Source organism: Cynocephalus volans, chromosome 1, assembly GCF_027409185.1.
Source record: "Cynocephalus volans isolate mCynVol1 chromosome 1, mCynVol1.pri, whole genome shotgun sequence".
NCBI classification, from domain to species: Eukaryota; Metazoa; Chordata; class Mammalia; order Dermoptera; family Cynocephalidae; genus Cynocephalus; species Cynocephalus volans.
Window position 1 is genome coordinate 82,466,057 of NC_084460.1, and position 21,938 is coordinate 82,487,994.

The 21,938-nt window shown below is 43.9% G+C and overlaps 1 protein-coding gene across 1 annotated transcript in view; it reads left to right on the forward strand.

Moving 5' to 3' along the window:
- The first annotated feature begins 20,992 nt into the window (after positions 1 to 20,992).
- TIPARP (TCDD inducible poly(ADP-ribose) polymerase) overlaps positions 20,993 to 21,938 on the forward strand; it is a 28,833-nt gene continuing 27,887 nt past the window's right edge. The window contains exon 1 of the mRNA XM_063113902.1: positions 20,993 to 21,188. The gene's annotated coding sequence lies outside the window, so the exon portion shown is untranslated. The remainder of the gene's footprint in view (positions 21,189 to 21,938) is intronic.

The window sequence follows — 21,938 nt, forward strand, 5'->3', positions numbered from 1 at the left end:
TTAGGAAATGGTTAGCTTGCTTATTAAACAATTCTCACTATGATCACTACAGTGACCTGAAGGGAACCCTGCCTCCGTTCATGGTCCCCTTTACTTATTCGCTCATCACTATCCCTCTTCTGCTTTTAATTCTCTCCCAGGATGGATTTCATAGTCCATACTTTCTGTAATACACTTGCCAATATCATAAATCCCCTTGCCTCTTGGTTTTTCTCATATCAATAAGGAAAAATTTCAGTCCTGGTTGAACTCAACAGCCCACATTCTCCATGCTTCCATGAAGGCAGCTGAACACCACAACTAAGAAATGTGAAAGGATAGGCTGATGTGGCTATAATGTTAAAGTCACTAACTCTGGGCCCTCACCACTGCCAACAATCCCATTCTATTTCTTACTCTAGGCAAGGACTGTTTCAATTGTTGCACACTCTTTTTAACCTCTAATCCCCTATTGTGCTGCTTAGTGAAAGGACACCAGTTGATGATCCACCAGAGAGAGCTCGTTTATTAGGCAGCACACACACATATATATAGGGCTTTTAGGGAAGGCTGATTGGATCAGGGTGTGATCCCTTGGGGCATTTGGGTTCTTACATTCCTCGGTGTGATCCCTTGGGGCATTTGGGTTCTTACATTCCTCCCTTTTTCTTGTTTTAGGAAAGGGTACGTTGAAGTCATCGAGCTACTTCCTGCTGAACTGGGGCGTTGTGGGGGGGGCAAAGGGAGGAAGGTACATAAATACCCATTATGAAACCCCAAAGGAGGGTGGAGAAACAAGTAATTTCAAAAGGGGAAAAGTCCATAAACGTTCCTTGAAGCCACAAGTCGAATACGCACCTGTTTCATTGTTCGTAGTTGGAGACTGGAGGGAGCAGCCAGGCGTCGGTGGCAAGGGCGTGTAGGAATGCGTTTCCTCTGTAAGGTGGTGTCTCTTCAGCATCGGCTGAGGCACTCACGAGATGAGGCAGGGGGTTCATCAGTACCTAGAAGCTGGTAGTTTCTAAGCAAAAGCTGGTTAAAGGCCTGATTAGAGATTTTTCCCACTTGGGTTTGAAGAAACCTAATGATGCAGGGCAAGAAAAGGCAGGTTATGAGGATAATGATTAGAGGTCCCAAAATGGGCCAAATCCAAGTTAGGATAGGGTTTAAGATAAAAGAAGAAAAGGGGTTAGAACTGGATGTGGTTCGTAGGCTGGAAGCTAAGTCGGTGAGTTTGATGATGTTTGTTTCTACTAGACCGGATTCACTGATATAATAACATTCTTCCCCAAGGAAGATGCAAGTACCTCCTTTTTCTGCGGTGAGGAGGTCTAGTGCTCTATGGTTTTGGAGGGTGACCTGAGCTAAAGAGGTAATTTGTCTCTGTAGAGAGGAAAGAGATTCGGCAGTGGAGGTCAGAGCCCCTTCAAGTTTAGCATTTATGTCTTCGAGCCCCCATAAACTGTGTCCTAAGTCTCCTCCCGACAGGCCGGCTCCGACCGCTGCTGTTGTTAGGGAAATACCAACCATGATCGGGAGGAAGGCGGCCCTTTTTTGCCTTGAGGGGGGGGATGAAGAAGATGGAACAGTGAGTTGAGGGACAATGGTGACGAGAAGGCATGGGACAGTAAGATTGGACAGGATGGAGGCAGAGAGGGTTCCATTGCACCAGAAGAAAGAGCCTGGTGGGGCGAAGGTGTGGTTATAAATGGTTGGGGAAGGGAAGCGTTTAAGGGGACGGCCGCCAGGAGCGGTCGCATGAGAGATCTGTTGCCAGGTGTAAATGGGTGACCCTGGGGAGCTAGCAGAGGGGCCTGAAAACTCCCTGGGTGAAATGAAAAGAACAGGAGAAGGCCAAGGAGAAGGTTCATTTCTCCGGAATTGGGGGTAGGGCTGAGGTCCGGGATAGGTGGAGTTTGAGAGGGTTGGTAGGATGAGGGATACACTTAGAGGAATAGTGTGTTAAGTTTCCTTGCAGCTTGTTACTGGAGTTCTCGGTGGCCGAGGGCGGATCCTGAGTGTAAGGCTTCAGCCTGGAAATACGAATCCATGGAGTAATATGATTACCTGGCAGGGCAAGTTTAGCAGCAGTTGGAGTGCAAAGGATGACAGGACATGGGCCTTCCCACTTAGGGGTTAGGTGGGTTTTGGGTTCTGGGGAAGTGTAGAATACTAATTGGCCTGGGCTGAGTGAAAGGTTATTTTGGAAAGTGATGGATCTGGAAGTAGCCAGCCCCGGTACTTCCATAATTCGGTGCGAAGGTGGGAGAGCAAGGGTAAGGCCATGGTGGGTGGTATGAGTCCTTCAGTTGCTGTGATCCCCGGGGGTAGGAGGGGCCTACCATACACGACTTCAGATTGGAGGGCCTTTTGGGGAGAGCTCTGGTCTTGAGTAGAGCAAGAGGTAGAAGATGGACCCAATCAAGGTGTAATTCCAGAGACAATTTAGTTAATATGTCCTTTAAGGTTCTGTTGGTTCTCTCTACCTTTCCGGATGCCTGAGTTCGGTAAGGGCAATGTTGGTGCCAGGGGAGATAGAGCGACTGGGAGAGTTTCTGTATTACCTGGGCGGTAAATTTGGGTCCATTGTCAGATTGAATGGAAGTGGGCATCCCAAATCATGGGATGATTTGGGAAAGGAGAGTCTGGGCTACGGTGGAGGCCTTTTTATTGGATGATGGGAATGCCTCTACCCATCCTGAAAAGGTATCAACAAACACCAAGAGGTATTTGAGGCGCCGGACGGAAGGCATGTGTGTAAAATCGACTTGCCAGTCAGCCGCGGGTGTGAGACCTCTGGCCTGGTGGGAGGGGTATGGCCCAGGTTTGAGAGGGGTGTTAGGATTGGTACGCTGGCAGAAATTTTTTGTAAGAGGGCTTTGTCAGATGGGGTGACTGAGAAGAAGGCCTGTAAAAACTGGGATAAAGCTTGGGGGCTAGAGTGAAACAGGTCATGGAGCAAGCGAAAGAGAGAGGACTTATCATCATTAGGCGGTTGAGGCTGAGAGGGTGTCTGTGAACCTTGGGAGCCGTATGGAAGAATGGGAAGTTGGTTTTGTGTCTGTGGGTGCCGTGCCACAGTGCGTGCGGCGAGGTCAGCCTTACAATTCCCGCAAGTGATTGGGGAATCGTCCCTCTGGTGGGCTCTGCAATGAATGACTCCTAATTTACAAGGTAAATGGGATGCTTCAATTAATGTGGAGATTAAAGCTGAGTTGGTGATTGTGTTACCCTTGGTGTTAAGCAGACCGCGTTCTTTCCATATGAGAGAGAAGTATATGAAAGACATATTTGGAGTCAGTGTATAAGTTAAGAGTTTTTCCTTCAGCTAGAACGCAGGCTCGTGTGGCAGTGATAAGTTCAGCCTGCTGGTTGGTAGTACCCTTGGGTAAAGTTTGGGCTTCTATAACCGAATCAAGGGAGACTATGGCATAACCTGCGTAATGAGTGTTTCCTTCCTTGAATGAGGACCCATCCGTGAACCATGCGAGATCAGCATGAGACAGGGGCCCCTCAGTGATGGAAGAGTGGTAAGGTATGAAATTTTGAAGGCTTTCTACGCAGCTGTGCAAAGGGGTGTTGGGGGAATCTGGTATAGGCAGTAGGGTGGCTGGATTTAGGGGTGGGCAGGTAGTGAAGGATAGGGCAGGATTTTCCAGAAACAAGGATAGGAGGGTTAGGATTCTGGAAGGTGGGAGGGATTGGAGAGCCTTATAGGTCTTTGAGGTAATGTGGTGAGAGAATGGTGAGAGGTGCCCCAAATGTTAATTTGGATTCCTCCTTATGCAGTAAGGGCTCTTAGACAGGGTGCCCAGCCTCGTACAGTGGGGTCCAACTGTTTTGATAGGTATGCTACGGGGGCAAAGGAGGGGCCATAATTCTGTCCTAGGACGCCTAGAGCTTGTCCCATATTTTCATGAATAGAGGAAAAAGGGTTTAGTTAGATCAGGGAGATGAAGTGCAGGGGCTGTTAGAAGGGCCTGCCAAAGCTTGAGAAAAGGGCGCTGAGGTGAGGAGAGTAAAGGTTCTTCAGGAGGACCCTTACTCGTATTATACAGAGGTCGGGCTAGCAAAGAGAAATTGGGGATCCATGCTCTGAAATATCCGGCTAGACCCAGGAAAGATATGATCTCTGTTTTGGTTTTGGGGATGGGCAGGTCAGTAAGAAGCTGTTTCCTGTCCAGGGTGATTTCCTTCCTTCCCGGGGAGAGGAGAAAACCAAGATAGGTTACAGACAGCAAGGAGATTTGGGCCTTGGCAGGGGACCCTCGATATCCCCTACCCGCTAGGAAGTTAACTGCATAGAAGGAGGATGGTTTAAGTGAAAAGATTTGAGGTCCTGTGCTAGGGTCTGCCCGAAAATATGAGGGCTATCCCGAAATCCCTGTGGCAGGACCGTCCAAGTGAGTTGTTCGGAGTGGCGGGAGTGGGGGTCAGTCCATGTGAAGGCAAAAATGTCCTGAGTGCCGTTTTCTAGGGGTATGGAAAAGAAGGCATAGTGGGACGGAGATACCCCTTTTTTAATAGGTCCTGAATAATGGGGCTTAACCCGAGGAGGGCTGTTGTGGTTAATGGATACTGAGCCTGACAAATATATTTGGAGGGGTCTTTTTAGTTTTATGTGTACAGAGGAACACTGGGCTAGAGCGGGGCTGGCAGTGTCCCAAACTGTGGGGTTAACAGGGTGCATAAGCATGGGTAGGGACTTCTTTGGAGGGGTGGAATTTGTAGGATCTTGGAGCGCTAGGAGGAAGGAAATGGGGGAAGAGGAAGAGGACAGGGGCAAAGTAATGGAGACTTGAAGCCGTGATAGAATGTCCCGACCCAACAAGGGGACAGGGCATTGTGGCATGACTAGAAAGGAATGGGAGAAAATGGATTGAGTGCCTTGAAGGCAGCAGGTTAAAAGAGGGGTTTGGGGGGGAAAGATGTGTTTACCTCCTACCCCGACTATAGGAGAGCTGCTGGAGGTGGTGGGGCCTTTATATTCCCTTAAGACCGAAAAGGTGGCTCCAGTGTCCAAGAGGAAAGATATTGGGTGGCCGTCCACAACCATGGATACCCTGGGCTCCTGCTTTGTTATAGAGATGGTCGGGAAGGGCCCAAGGCTCCTTCAGTCCTCCTCAGCGAGGCCCACCATAGGTGGTGTCCACGGTTCGGGGGGACTGTGGGGCAGTTGATCCCTCACCCCTTTGGGCAAAGGGGCAATCAGATCCCCAATGTCCCTTCTTTTTGCATTTTGGACAAGGAGAGGTGGGTGGCCTGGGGGTGGGGCAAGCCTTTGCCCAATGCCCTTCCTTTCCACATTTAAAGCAGGCTCCAGGTGGAGGCTTACAGGTGGAGGCTGTGGGAGGGCGCCCAGAGGGTTTGATAAGCTGGGCCAACATCTGGAAGTTGGCGTGGTCGGCCTTTTGTTTTCGATGTTCCTTTTCCTCCTCCCGATTATGAAAAACCTTGAAGGCCACTGACAGGATTTCGGTCTGAGGGGTTGCAGGACCCTGCTCTAATTTTTTAAGTTTAGTTTTAATGTCGGGGTAGGATTGGGCCAGGAAATAGGTCATAAGGACATGCCGGCCGTCTTCTGAGTTGGGGTCTAAGTTAGTGTATTGTTGAGGAGCATGAAGATGTCATGATGTGTGAGGCTGTAGGCCTGCAGGATCCATTGGAATTCTTTAATGTAGGTGGTAGGGTCGGTAGAGAAAGAGCCTAGTCTTTTTTCTAATTCTGTAAGGTCAGCTAGGGAAAAGGGAACATGGACCCTAACTACTCCTTCAGCCCCAGCTACCTCACGTAGTGGGGCGATTGTTAAATGGGCGGTGGGAGGTCCTTGGGAATGGGTGAAAGGGGGACTTAGTGGGTCAGGAGTAGGTGAGGGTAACGACGGGGGAGTGGATGGCGCAGGAGGTGCAGAAGGTGACGCGGAGGACGGGGGAGGAGGAGTGGACCCCGGAGGCGCTGGGGGAGGAGGAGGTCGGTAGGGTGGGGGTTCATCAGCAGGGTCGAAGGTGGAAAAATCAAGGGGTGACTGTGAAGAGGGTTTACAGGCTAAAAGGACTTGAGAGGGAGCACAGGAGGAGCAGAGGGCGGGGTTCTGAGCCAAGAGGCGAAAAGCCTCGATGTAGGGGATCTCCTTCCATTTTTTTAGGCGCTGGCTGTAGTTAAAGAGGTCTCGTAGAATGTTAGGATCTAGTATGCCCTCAGGGGGCCATGTGTTTTGATTATCTAAAGGATAATAAGGCCAATCTTGTGTACAGAATTTGGTGAGGAGTTTGGGCTCAATATCCAGAAGGCATTGAAGTGGAGAGTCCCCTAGGGAGGAGGAGGAAGCGCCCATTCTGGTCTCTTAATGGGAATTTAGACAGAAATTGGACAGAGATTTAGTGAGAAGACAGATCCTTCGGCCAGTTGGGAAAGGCGGGATCCTAGAGGGCGTCCCCAGTAGGTCACGTCAGTCCCGGCAGGTTCAGGTACGAACCAGGAGGAGAGAAGGGAGGTGTGGGTCATCACTCAGACCTCCACTTCTCTAGGGCAAAAGCCCGGTGCCTGAAGGAACCTAGCACCAGGATTTTCTGGTTGGGTCCCAGACCCGGGAAGTGGAGAGAAGAGAGTGGTGGACAGGAGGGTGAAGGAGAGAACAGAATGGGGCTTTTAACCTCCAAAAATGAAAGTAAAAGTTTACCGGGGCTTTGGTACCTGTTATAGTTTGGGAATTTATGGTGGTCATGAAGACCGTGGTGGGGTGGGGTATGGGCGTTAGGGGCTACTGGACAATCTAGACTCCCTGTGGTAGCCTGAAAAAGGGCTGGTGCCCTTTAGGAAAGGGGGCTTACCTAATGATGAGCCAGTGGTGAGTGGAAGGAGCCAGCGCGGAAAAGAATGGACGAGGGTGGACCGTCAGTGGTGAGCGGTGGAAGGGAGGCCGGTCCTGGCGGGACGGAGTTCCCGAGGGGTGACTCGAAAAGTGCTGCCGCTGCGATTTGAAAAGTGTTACAGCTCAAGGGAGCCCCGAGGGGTGGCTCGGAAAGTGTTGCCACTGCGATCCGAAAAGTGTCGCCGCTCGAGAGAAACTCCGTCCCGGGTTTCAGCACCAAATGAAAGGACGAGTCGACACCAGTTGACGATCCACCAGAGAGAGCTGTTTATTAGGCAGCACACACACATATATATAGGACTTTTAGGGAAGGCTGATTGGATCAGGGTGTGATCCCTTGGAGCATTTGGGTTCTTACATTCTTGGGTGTGATCCCTTGGGGCATTTGGGTTCTTACACTTAATCTCAGAAAATACCTCAACTTTTATTTCTTGGAAAATACAGAAGTCATTGTACTGTAACTCCTTCTGCCTAGCAACTTTACCACCCTACCTACACCTGTGCCTATTCTAGTCTCTTTCCCTTTGTTAAAATAGAGATGCTCCTTCTTAATGCGAGATCAACTCCTCTGCTGCTTCTTTAGATCCCATCTCCTCCCACCTTCTTAAGAACCATATAACGTTATCTTTTTGTCTATCTTCAACCTCTTTTTTCTGGATTCTTATCATCAGTATCTAAAGATATTATAGTTTCCCCTATCTTAACAAACTTGTCAAATTATACTTATAAAGTAATTACTATGTGGCACTGTCGTTCTAAGAGATTCATATATGCAACTTATTTAATCATCTATATTACCCAATGAAGTAGATAATATTTTCATCCCTATTTTTTTTTAAGAGGAAACAGGTTCATAGAGATTATATAACTTGCCCAAGATCACATGGCTGATGAGTAAAGTGAGAGTCAAACCCAGGCAGTCTGATTCCACAGCCTTTTCTAGTTTCTAGATTCCCTGTTGGTCTATTTTTATTTTCTGTTGTTTGTCTGGATTTTCCATTGCATTGTCTTATCTCCTCATGACCTGCTTCCTCCCACCCTCCCAACTTTTATTATGATATATTTGAGATTTACAGAAAAGCTACAAGAATAGTACAATGGGAACCTATATACCCTTTATCTAGATTCACACACAACACACACAGAGGCAGTTACTCAACAAAATGATTCAAACTTCAGTTACCATGCTATACTAACTGTAATTACATAAAGTACAGACTTCACTGCTAGAACTTCAGTCTGCAAATCACTATATAGTTAACAGATGTGCATCATGATCAGTGACAGTGACCAATCACAGCTCTTCTTTCAAAATCTGTCAGTGATTGGTCGGTCACTGCACATCTGTTGTTCAGTTCATGAACAGACAGCAAAGCATGTAGTTGTGTTGTCACCTTGTCTCCCAGTGATAAACTCACGTGATATTTTATAAAAATGATTATTCAAAAGAGGAAATCGGCCAAGAAAGATGAAAGTGCAGGAAAGAAATAAAAAGTGATAATGCTGGAAATGAAAGTGAAATCAACCATAAATGGAGTTATAGAAGAGACTGTGAGAATGTTGACACCACCACCATTAGAGAGTCTCTAGATATGCAGCCAGAGGAACTTAGTGAAGATGAACTTATCAACATTAACAGGGAAAGTGGCTGTGACAAAAAACATGAAGATGTCCCAGAGGAAGTACATTGGCAAAAAACTTTACATAAATGTAGACAGATTGATAGAATTAGAAAATCTCTTTGGAGACATTTCACATTAAAAGTGCAAAGGATAAAATAATGTAAGCTAATCCAAACCTAGAAAGAAGTACGACAATTTGCAAAGGCGTAGAAAAGATGCTTGATCCATATGGTAGGTTATCAGAAGTAGCAGCACTGTTCAAACTACTCTTGGTAATTTCTTTACAAAGAAATAAAACACTTTAATCTTCAATGTTTGTAATGTTTTAAATTACAGTGTACTAAGTAAAATTTTGTTTTACTATTTTTTTTTCATATTTCTACATTTATAACTGACTATAAGAGAGTTCTTAATGTTTTGACAGAAATTTTTAAAGGTCATAGAACAAGCGTAATTTTTCCCACTGATTAGGATTACTTTGCACATTTTCACCTTGCATGGTTATTTTTATGGTCCTGTGTTATCATACCATTTTTATAGTCCTGCAAAGTGAGGACTGCCTGCATATACATATATATCTATAAATATGCAGTATTCTTGAACCGTTTGAGAGTACTCTACATATGAAGTAATGCTTCATACCCTAAATATTTTAACATGTATCTCTATTTTTTAAAAACAAGAACATTCTTCTACATATTTACAATACCTGTCCTATTATGCTTGAAATTTAACACTCATACTATATCTAATATTCAGTACACATGCAAATTTCCCCAGTTGTCTAAATAATATTATTCATAGCATTTAAAAATACTCAGTATATAAATAAAGATCAGACATAGCTTTTAGTTTTCTTTAATCTAGAATATTTCCACTGCCTTTTAGTTTCTTTTCCTCTCATGACTGATATTTTTAAAAGAGTTCTGTAAAATGTTCCACGATTTGGATTTGTCCAATTGTTTTTTCATGCTTAAGTTTAGATCAATTATTTTTGGCAACAATACTATATAGATGATGGTTTGTCCTCCTTAGTTCATCAATATCAGAAGGCACATAATGTCTGTTATTCCCATTAGTAGTAATTTTAAATAATTTTAAGTTTGATCATTTAGTTAAGGTGGTGTGTGTCAGATTTCTCCATTGTCGAATTACCTCTTTCTTTTTGTTATTAATAAGTAATGTATAAGGAGATACTTGGAGACTATGTGACTACTTTCTAACCTTACTTCTAGTGGTATTAGCATTCATTGATAATCCTTTTCTCATTAATTATTATTTTGGTAGTTACAAAATGGTGATTTTCTAATTCTATCACTCTGTCTACATTTATTAGTTGGCATTCTTCTGTAAAGAAGAACTTTCCTTCCTCTTTTGTACCCTTCCCCACCTTTCAAGTATTTTTATAGACTCATGATAGACTCATGGATTTCCTTTTTTTTTTTTTTTCAAAAGATGACTGGTAAGGGGATCTTAACCCTTGACTTGGTGTTGTCAGTACCACACTCACGCAGTGAGCTAACCAGCCATCCCTATATATAGGGATCCGAACCCATGGCCTTGGTGTTATCAACACCACACTTTCCTGGGTGAGCCAAGGGCTGGCCCATGGATTTCCTTTTTTATTTTTAAAAAGGATGACTGGTAAGGGGATCTTAACCCTTGACTTGGTGTTGTCAGCACCACGCTCTCCCAAGTGAGCTAACCAGCCATCCCTATATATAGGGATCCGAACCCATGGCCTTGGTGTTATCAGCACCATATTCTACCAAGTGAGCCACGGGCCAGCCCTGGATTTCCTTTATGTTAGCTATTTTAAAATGAATTGCCATCATTACTCTTTTATCATTCAGATTGCCCTATTTTGGCCAGTAGGAGGACCTTCAATTTGGCTTCTATGTCCTTTGGCTTGTCCTATCAGTGCTTACCTGATTATTTTTCACTGAGTGCCTGTCAAGCTAGGGCTAGGGCTCACAGACCCCTCAAGCCTGTTGTACAGACTGGGTCACAAACTCTTCACATGCAGGTCCATGAGCTAGGTAATAGGAAGACCTGGGCACATGTGGATATTTACAGCAAGTGCTCAGCAAGATTCTGAACATCTGACGGGCCCTGACCATTTTCCTATATTTTTCCTACAGTGCCAGATATTGCTTTTGAATGATTGTAAAAATAGTTTGAGGCCTAAAAGAATGTTATCTTTCTCCAAAGAGTATTTACATTTGCTTTTGGCAAGAGGTTAAGGCCAAGAGCAATCCTAGATCACCTTAATTTAATCCAGTTGTAGGACCTGACAGGATGTGAAAGGGGAGGGTTCAATCCCCTGGGATGGTTGGTCTATTTCTGGTTTACCCTTACTCCCAATGTAGACCTTTGGGTCTCAACCCAAAGCCTGATGTCACTCTCCTTGTCTTTCCTTGAATTTCAGTTTTATACCCCATTGCTGTTAATCTGTCAAAAATTCTGTTCAGCTTCTCAGCCACCTCTTTGGGAAAAGTGGCTCTAAATGCTTTACTCATCTCTCTGATTTTCATTCTCCCAGGTCTTCTTCCCTTAATTATTCATTGTCATGTTAACTTGTGATTTTAAAAATATCTTACTCAACTTTGTGGTTTAGTAAGGGTGTTAGACTGAATTACCTAATCCATTACTGGAAGTGAAAGTTCTCCTTACTACAGATTGACTTTTAAAAATCAAAATATGGGGCCGGCCCGTGGCTCACTCGGGAGAGTGTGGTGCTGATAATACCAAGGCCATGGGTTCAGATCCCATATAGGGATGGCCGGTTAGTTTACTGGGTGAGCTTGGTGCTGACAATACCAAGTCAAGGGTTAAGATCCCCTTACCAGTCATCTTTAAAAAAAAATAAATAAATAAAAATATGGTCATGTGATTTTCCTGATTAAAACACTTCTATGACTTCCATTTTCCTTTCCTTTTTTTTTTTTTTTTGATGGTTGGCTGGTACATCCATCCAAACCCTTGACCTTGGTGTTAGTAACACCATGCTGTAACCAACTGAGCTAACTGGCTAGCCCTTAATGAGGCCTGAAGTTCTGGCTCCCCAAATCATCTCCAGCCACTCTCCCTCTCACTTTCTATTTTTTAGACACACTGACTCTCTTTTGCATGCCACACCTTCACAATTTTTGCTTTGCACTTGCCATTTCTGTCCCCTGACCACTATTAACTGCTCCCATCCATCTCTCTTTGATCTAATTGATGCTTGCTTAATCCTCAGAGCTCAGCCAAATGATTTTTCACCAGAAAAACCTTCCCTGGCTCTTCCAGTGTAGGTCAGGTCTCAGTCATGGCACCCTGCACTTCTTCAAAGTAGTTATTAAAGTTTGTAATTATACGTTAATTTCAGTGATTATTTGAGTAATATGCTACATGAAGGCAGGGATCATGTCTATTTTGCTCACCATTGCATGCCCAGAAACTAGCTGTAACAGGCATTCAGCAAAATAGAGGAATGAATAAAAATTATGTCAATCAAAAAGTTATTTTCTGGGTCACTTATGTAAGCAACTAGCCCATTTATTTCCACCAACATGTCTGTACCTAGGATTCTGTTGATGTAGTAAAAATTTCTTGGCTTTTAACTTTGAAATTTGATTAAAATAGTTTGTTTCCATCTGTCTTATGGTCACACTGACTTCATTTCAATAGAGAGTTATTCTTAACAAAAGAAACACTGTTTTTTGGTGACACTGCAAACTTAAACTGAGAGGTTACCATAGTTTCAATATAAACACACTGATCATTGAGAAAAAGCCATTCTGATCTTTGATTTCTAATTTAGCCAGCTCTTCAGAAAGTGCAAAATAAAAACCAAAGAGTCTCAGGCAGGTGATGAAGTCAAATAATGCATACAGTACATGAGGTTGCAAATATTTTCTTTTGCTTAATATAGATTTTCCTGATACACTAAATTTCCATTTGTTTTGCATTTGAAAATAAAATACAGATGCTTCTTTAAAGTCCATAGGCAAAAAGCCAACAAATAATGGGAACTCTAATGGATACTATAAGTTTTTGTTTTAAAACCAGATTTAGGCTTATATTACTAGAAACTTGTATGAGCTTGTACCAATTTTTATTTTCATATTTTAATATGCTTGACATGGCTATCTTCCTTTCTTTAGATCTACAGAACATACAAATGTCTACTGTTTCACTTCTTTATCCTCAAAGTCATTTCTTAGTCAGCTTCCCTGAATGAGGTCATCAGGTCACAGCTGGGTAATGCGAACTTTAAATTAGCTCATGTTTATAGGGATTATAGTTTGCCTCTGCTGGAGACCTATGAAATGAGTGGACACATCACTGGGCAACACCTCACTTCCAGACTTTGTGAAAATATATCTCCCTCCTCTGCAAATGCAGAATTCAGTCCACTACTCTTAAAAGACTTGCATTTAAGCCCTCCTATTTAACCTAAATGTCAAATGGAGGAATGAATGTGTTTGCTACATAGGTTTAGAAATGGGGACATTCTTAGATATAGTAGCAAGAAGCTCCAATGTCTCCCCTAAACTTTAGACCTCATTATGGCAGTTGCCTACGAGCCTTTCCACTTAGATATCTAATATGTCTTAATCTTGAAATTTTCAAAACTACACTCATTTTTTCCTTCTCCCAAAAGCCTGTTCCTCCCACAATCTTCACCATCTCAGTAAATGACAACTCCATTCTTTTAGTTGCTCAGACTAAAAACTGAGGAGTCATGCCTGGCTCTTCAGTTTCCGTCATAACCCTACATTCAATTCAACAGCAAATCTTCTCAGATCCACTCTCAGCATGTGTCCAGAATCTACCATTGCCATGCCACCATAATTATGGTGGTGGTTATTATCTAACCACCTCTACCATTGCCAAGCCACCATAATCTCTTGCCTGGATTATAACTAATCTTCCTGTTTTCACTCTTTTCATCCTATGAGGCTCTTCTTCACACAGCAGCCAGAGTGATCCTTTCAAAATGTAAATTACATAGATTTCTGTCTAAAGGAAAAATCCAAAGTCTTTACCATGGGCCTAAAAGATCTTCTGAGACCTGGCCTCTGTGTACCCTTTTGACCTCATCAGCAGCACTCTTTTGCTCATTCTACTCCAATCAGACTAGCTTCTGTGATTTCCCTCTAACATGCCAACCTTGCCCATACCTCTAAGACTTTGCACATGTTGTCCCATCTACCTGGAATGCTCTTTCCCTAATAGCTTTGTGGCCTGCTCTTTTATTTTCCTCAAGCTTCTTCTTAAGTGTTTCCTTTTTAGGGAGATCTTCTCTGAACAGCACATCAGTTTTTGAAAAAGCACATCATTCCCTTTCCTGCAGCACTCTCTAACGCCTTATGGAGGGAGACCATACATCTTTGTTTATCCAGGATAGTTCTGATTTCATTTGTATTGTCCTGACATAATTGTGAATAATTATTCTCAAAATGTTCTTATTTGATAAAGTATGTAGTTGTCCTACCCTTACCATGTTTTCGTTTTACAGCTTTCATCACTACCTGATACCACTTGTTTCCCCCCATTAGAATTTGATGAGTTGGCCATTTATTTTAGTCTCTGCTGTATCCCTACCACTTAGAAGTGCCTAGAACACCAATGCTCAATAAATATGTGTTGAATGAATGAATGGGGTCGTCGATTACCTGATATATGTCAAGTGCTGTACTGGGAACCAGGGAAGAGAAGACAAATGAGACACAGTCCCTATTCAGTTCACAGGCCTCATCTGAGAAATTCTGATTTGACTGATCTTGTATAGAGACTGGAAACAGATATATATATTTAAAGTGGCTCAAGTGATCCTCATTTACAGGCCAGGTTGAAAACCTGAAGTCTAGGAATTATCTGCCTCGTGGAGGAGTCAGAGATGAAAGGCAGGTGGGCATCAAAACAAACTCTCCACAGAGAATGGCTTGGATGTCCAGTCTGCCAAAATTCCTGTATTGAGTTTGGACATCAACATGAAAACATGCCTGCAGTGTTGCTGGCCAGGCCTACCAATGAATTAAATTCCTAAATTTTATTACTTTGCTAGGAAAAAGTCTTTACTACAAAAATAGAATATTGGCTTTGCAGAGCCTGAACAACGAAAACAGGAATGATTTATGGCCCAGAATGTCTCATGACAGTATAAGAACTGTTCAAAGGAAAGTTGTCCCACAGATAACTGGGTCTGGGATCGTATGACAATGAGCACTCAGACACAACTTATTTGTTGTAGGGAACAGTTTTTTTTTTTTTTTAAAGATGACAGGTAAGGGGATCTTAACCCTTGACTTGGTGGTGTCAGCACCACACTCTCCCAAGTGAGCTAACCGGCCATCCCTATATAGGGATCTGAACCCGTGGCCTTGGTGTTATCAGCACCACACTCTCCCAAGTGAGCCATGGGCTGGCCCTATAGGGAATAGCTTTGTAAGCAAACCTGTGCACATAACCCTAATTATACCTTTAGGATACAGTCACATATGTAGAAGTGCTGTTAACTCAGATCATCTCTGCACATGATTATCAAGATCTTTAATTTTACCTGGGAATTCACCTTTTAAAAAAAGTAGACTTTTTTTTTGTTTTTGTTTTTCTATTAGAGTTTAGATGTACACCAAGTAGAAACAACAGAGTTTCTTAACATTCTAAAGAGTAATACTTGTAGATACTTCAAGAAATCCATGGCTGGTAATCATCTCCTCTGACAATATAGTTCTCCTTTCTATATTCTTAGCACTTTGCATGTATATCTCCATTATGGCACTTACCACGCTGTAGTGTATTTATTTATTTTCCTATTTGGCTACACCCTAAGCCGCCTCCTCCCCACCCCCACCCACGTGTTTTTAAAATTATGAGCTCTTGAAGCAGCAGTACCTAGGGAACTTCTTCAAAGTTCAGAATCCTCTGCCCTGTCCTTTGAGATTTTAATTCAGAAGGTCTAGGGTGGGGCTGGGGACTCTACAGCAGGCCTTTCCTGGTAGTTCTAGGTGGTCAGTTCACAGACTTCACTATAAGAAACTGACAGAGAGTAGAGACAGTCTTAGTCACCACTGCATAACTGGTGCCTGGCATAGACACATTTGATAAATGTGTGTTGAATCAATTGGATGAATGGTCAGGAAAACATCTGGGGACTTCTCTGAGAAAAGACCCAAAACCATTAGATCAGACAGAATTTTCAGTATGTGCTGTGAGAATTACTCGACAGGTCCAAAACTGAAGGGGATTAAAGAGAGTCCATGTCAAGGATCTTGAGAGAACAGTCCAGCAGATGATCAGGCAATTTAAAAATGCAAATCTTAGATAACCAGAATAGTTTGTGATCTTGTTTAAGCATTTTAGAACTCATCCCATTCATATTTTATCTGTTTCATTTTTTACTAGGCCTTGTACCCTTACCTTTCGCAGACAGAGGCATTCTGCTGCCTAATTAGAGGCAGAGAAAACAGTGAGGTTCAAGAGAAAGATTATAACTGAAATATTTTAAAACTTGAAAATGGTCTGCAAAGTGAATATGTCATCACTCTTATGAAATTATGAATTTTAAGTTTACATTTATCAGAGCATGTTTATGACAGGCTCTAAAACAACCTACCTCTGAGCATTGAATTAATTCACCTTTAATTCATGCTAATTAAATTCCCTACCTTTAGTTGCTCTGAAATATTCCCTAGTAGCATTTTCCAATCTTCTCCGACCACCACAACATTTAAAACCCACCTGAGGTAAATAAATTCCAGCCAAAATCTTGTTTTGCTTTAGAATCCCAAGAGTGCAGAGCTCCCTCTCAGGGAAATAGGAAATCTTCCTTCAGGTAAGTTCCAGGAGTTGACTCATTAGTAACAACATCAAGAGATAATTTTCTTTTCTTTTTTTTTTTTTTTGTCCTTTTTCGTGACCGGCACTCAGCCAGTGAATGCACCAGCCAGTCCTATATAGGATCCGAACCCGCGGCGGGAGCGTTGCAGCGCTCCCAGCGCCGCACTCTACCAAGTGCGCCACGGGCTCGGCCCAAGAGATAATTTTCAATAACAGATTTTATGTTTAAAAACAACAGCAATTCAGTTATCTAGATAATAACAGTCTGACTTTTCTTTCACTTCAGATATATTATATACATGCACATATGAACTTCTTTTGAGTTAAGGAATTAGTTACCCTTATATAAACAGTCACATAAAACATTATAGCTTGGACTTGGCCCTCATAAATGAGTTGTCAGTCTGCCATTACAAGTCAACCAATACAAGTTGGTTGTATTCTCCATGTAATCTCAGGATAGCATTGCAAAGACAAAGCCTCTGTTTTCAAATCTCAGGTCTTTCATTGTGCTGAGTCACATTAGTCACTGTTTCCTTCTTGATGTGGTAACCAAAAATGATTAGCTTTCTACTAGAGGGATGTTTGGGAATTAACTAATAATTGTCAAAACAGAAAGCAACAGAATATTGATATTTACATGTGATAGCATTTACTGTTAACAACAAAGAAAACTGGAGGCCTTGGGTAACTTAAAACTTTTAGTAAGAAGTCTTGGTTTTTATATTGATATTGTTCATTGGAAGCACTCTACTGAATCAATCAGTCATGATAAAGCAAATCCAGCAGACAAGAATAACAGAAATTAGCAATAAAAGGAATACTTGGAAATTAAAATATTTTCATCCTATAAGCATATTTTAAAAGAATTAAATGGTTTAGGGCCACATATAAAAAGTATACATTTTCATAAGCCATATATGCTGCATGTACATGTGTCTTTGTAGTTTTGAAGAGCATTCATGGAAGAGCCACATTTGATTAATCTCCATGTACTTACAATAGTTAAGCCAGTGACTTGAATGTAGATACTCAGTGAATAAGTTATATTTTAAAAAGTGAACTGACAAGGAACCAGATAAGCAAAACATGTCATAGTTACTTGGAATATTAAACAGCTATTTGTTTAAAAGACCGTATTAACATGGAAAGCTGTTTATGATATAATGTTAGGTAAAATATTAATATACAGTAATGTTTAACGATAGAAAGAACTGAATAAAATAAGACAACTATATCAAAATGTTAAAATGAGACTTTAGAAAGTTTAACTATGAGGATTGTAATTTTTTCTCTCTTCTTCCTATTTTTTCTTCAATAAACCTGTTTCTTAATCTTATAATAATTTGGTGTATCTATGGAATTAGAAAGAAATGCTATAGGAGTTGATGTATTGCTGTGTAACAACTCTTGTATTTCTAGCATACTAAGTCATGTTACTATCTAACTGCTAGAGCCTGCAAGCAGAAAGACTAGTTAGGAGATAACTTATGAGCCAAGAACATGTTCAGCTACACATAACAGAAAACAGTTTAATCAAATTGGGATTTATGTTTTAGATTTACTAAGTCCAGAGGTAGCCAGTCTAGCATTGCTGTAGCAGCTTCAAGTTGTCATGAGTGATCCAAATTCCTTCTATCTTTCTGCCCCAGTGTCCTTAGCTTGTGACATCCATCTTCATATTTTCCACATCATGTTCACCTTCATTTTTGTCATAAGACTATCTCCATCCTCATGTCAGTATTTCAGAAGAAAGAAAAAAAGGAAAAAATGGAAGGGGTGGTTTTGTATTAGGAAAGGAAATGCTTTTCTAGCAGTCTTGAACATATGTCTAGAATTACATCCCATGGCCACCCATAACTATACAGGACATAGGGAAATTGATTTTTCAGTTAGGCAAATTACCACCCCTTTCCCCACAAAAAAGTATCAGGATCTTTCTAATAAAGATGAAAGGGTCAACAAGCAGTGTCTGCCCCAATCAATTCCCCTTCTCATACACAAAATGTACTCATCCCCTCCTTAAGTGGATCTCAAAGTCCCATTTAGTTGTTGCAATGAGCTCCTGAGTACAGGATCCAGGAGACCTGATGTTGTGGGGGTACTCCCCATCAAAAGTGTGGATCCCCACGTTCAGCCAATATTTAAAGAAAAGTTATCTGCCTCAGTATGCCTAATAAGTATTAGTGGACAAGAAATAGGATGTTGGCAAAACTCTCGTTCAGAAAAGGGGAAAATAGGAAATACACATAGCAATATCATATCCTGCTGGATAATTATAGCAAGGACTCCATGGCCTTGGTCATTTAATCTTTCAATTTCTGGTTCTATAGGAGGATTTTCAGTTAGGCAAATTACCACCCCTATTTCATTATCTTCCACAGGGTCACATCTGAGGTGGACATTGTGGAGGATACCTTTTCTGGAGCAATAAAACTTCAGCAGTGTGAGGAGCCTAAATCCAAGAGTGTTATGTCCAGAATTTGGTACCATTTTCCCCTTTGAGGCAACTGACATTCCAAAAGCAGTAGTAGAGAGGTTGAAAAACAGAGTTTTCAACAGACTCAAGAGAAGTGGGTGAAGGGTGGGGGGTAAAAAATTTGAGTTCAGAGTTTGTGGAGAGATTTTAAATTGGAACCCAAAGAGCTATACTCTCAAGTAACTTTTAATTATTAACCCTGATTGGATTAAGGTAATCTGCCCCTAATCTAAGTGACCCCCCTCCACCCCACCAATGAGCCACACCTCCCAATATTCACAGCCTTATGTAGTCTTCCACACTGATGCTGAGCTTGGCCATGTGACTTGATTTGCCCAGTGACACATTGGTCAGCATGATGCAAGTAAACAGTTGCACATTGAGGATTGTTTTCTTGGAATGTCCCCTCTGCAACCCTAGGATTACTATGCTTGAAGAATCCTAAATAAGCTATGTGGAAAAACAACGTAGAGAAAAACTAAGCAACACAGCTAACAGCATTCCATCTTCCTGCTCCAGCATCTTTAGCTTGTAGCTTCCATCTTTATGTTTTCCACAACATGTTCATCTTCATTTTTGTCATGAAACTTCATCTCCATCCTCATGTCCCAAGACATATGGCCCTAGCTGAGTCATCCTAGCCAGACCCCAGCCATCTGAGCCACTCTAATTGAGGCCCCAGACATTATGGAGCAGAGATGGGCCACCTGTACTATGCTCTGGACGAATTCCTGAGCCAGAGAAATGGAATCATGAGCAAATGAGTTATTGTTTTAAGTCATTACAAACACTACTAAAAGAATAGTGAAAGAATATATAACAACCTAACTGTTAGAAGAGAATGGCATTAAAAAATAATCCAAAAGAATGCATAAAATGAAGGAAATGAAACACATGAGACAAATAGCAAACAGTAAGATGCTAGACTTAAACTCACATATTTGCTTCTAGGTAATTGTATGTATGAATAAATACACACCAAAATATTGGCTCAGTATAGTTTCTAAATCTAAAGATTCCCATCTTTTACCTATTGTCCTCTGAATTCCCCCCATATCATTCCCACCTTAATGGCCCTGCCTTGATACACTTTGAAATGATAAGCCTGCTGGAGATAATACGACCCTTTATCTATTCTTTGCTGGTGTGCTAACCCAGCCCGGTTTAGAACAGTTTAATAAAGGTGAAGAACCATAATATCTATTACTACCACCTCTTAGCTCCTGTTTCTACAGGGTTCTACCTCTAGAATTACCAGGAACCTTTTTTTTTTTTTTTCCCCATATACAGGGATTATATGAACTTAATGTAGTGTTTCTTCCCTCACCACTGAAAATGTATTCAATATATGGAGTTACAATCCAAAGCATTTTACAATTCAGAAAATATGGCAACTTTACATATGGTGTATATTTCAGAGATGAGTACACGGTGCTCTGCAAGTTCCGTGAGGACAGACATGAGGTCTGGGCTGGTCAGGGACGTAGCCCTAAGCCTAGTGCATACCTGGCACGCAATAGGCGCTCGGACAGATATTTGTTGAGTGAATAAACAAGCCATTACGGTGTTTGTGAGCTTCAAAACACACGTACACTTCTATCGACAAAAGTCAACAGCCAGGTTTCACTTCTGCAAGGCTGCATACTTGGCCCGAGACACAGGCCGCCGGCCCGTCTGGCGCGGGGCAGGCGACCCCGTCTGGCGGCAGCGGCGGCGGCAGCCGTTTGCTTCTTTGGGTTTCGCAGCGTCAGGGACCGGAGGCGTCTCCTGAGGAGGCAAATAAACAAAGCCAACCGCACGGAAACGGGTCGCTCCGTTTCACATCCTCCTTCGGGTGCCTGGGTGTCCTCGGAACAAAGTGACCCTCCATCTGTTCGCAGGCAGGTGGAGCCCGCCCCACGCGGCGCACGCCAGCCTTCCTCTCAGCTGCGCGCCACTCGACGCGCGTAGACGCGGACCCTCGAGACCCGGACGGCCCGCAAAAGAACACGCCCCCTCGCGGGAGCTCAGGCCTCTCGCACACAGACCCCGCGCGCCTACCCGCCAGCGAGTGCGCACGCGCGCGCGCGCGCGCGGGGCGGGCCTCTTTTCCGGCACCCACTGAGCGCCGGGCCTCCTCACCCCACCCCATCCCCCGCCTCACAGGCTCCGCCTCCGAGACGGGGCCGTCGGGAGGAGGCGACCGGAAGCCACTTAAGCAGAGCTGGAGGTGACAGGCGAGTGAGCTGGGCTGGGAGAGCGGTCGAGGCTTTCTACGCCCGCGGCGGCGGAATGGCTTGTACGCGGCTCGTCTCGTCTCCGTTCTGCGACTTCTAGACGCCGGCGCCCGCCCTCCATACGGACCCCCGGCGCGGACTCTGCCCGCGACGCCGCTCCTGTCGTCCGCTCTCTCAGGCTGCCCGTTCAGGTAAAGGGGTCCGGGTGGGCACTGAGGGGCCGAGAGACCCTAGCCGGGATGGCGGGCGCTGGCCTCGAGGCCCCGCGCGTCAGTGTGATTGGTTTTGGACTGCCTTTTTGGTTCCAAATTCACTGAGATCCTGTCAACATCAGGATGGAACTGGTTTACACTTCTTAGTCACTTAGAACCCCTGCAGGTGTATAGATCAGACTAAGACGCTGAAGGGTTTAGTCGGGGTCGCCGGCGTCTGCCCTTTCTCTCTTGGTCAGGGCGGGCCGGGGAGCTTCGGGGCGGCCTCCCCCGCGGGCAGACCCCGGGCGGGCGCTAGGAGCGCGGAGGAGCCCTGGGCCACCCCGCGGGGAGGGCAGGGCAGCTGCGGGAGCCTTCCGGCCGCCCCTGCGTGCCGGGCTGCAGCCCAGAAGTTTGCAGGCTGTTTTCACATTAACTTTGAGGGCGCCCCAGTCTTCGCCCTCCTCCCCGCCGCCGTGAGAAGCGCCCGCCGCGGTCCCCCGGGCTTCGCGGCTTAGTTTTGCGAGTCCCCGAGAATCGCAGGACCGTCCTCAGAAAGGTGGGTTGAGGAGGCGAAGAAGAAATGAAATGTGGAAGGCTCCGTTGAGTGGCTCCTGGGATGCAGGAAAGCCGGGCCGGGACTTTGGTGGGGAGGAGGCTGGAACGGTGTGTTTGGGGGGCGCCCCGGCGCCTGCCGAGGGGAAGGCGGAGGCGGGGATGCTCGGGAACACCCGGAACGCCGAGCCGGGC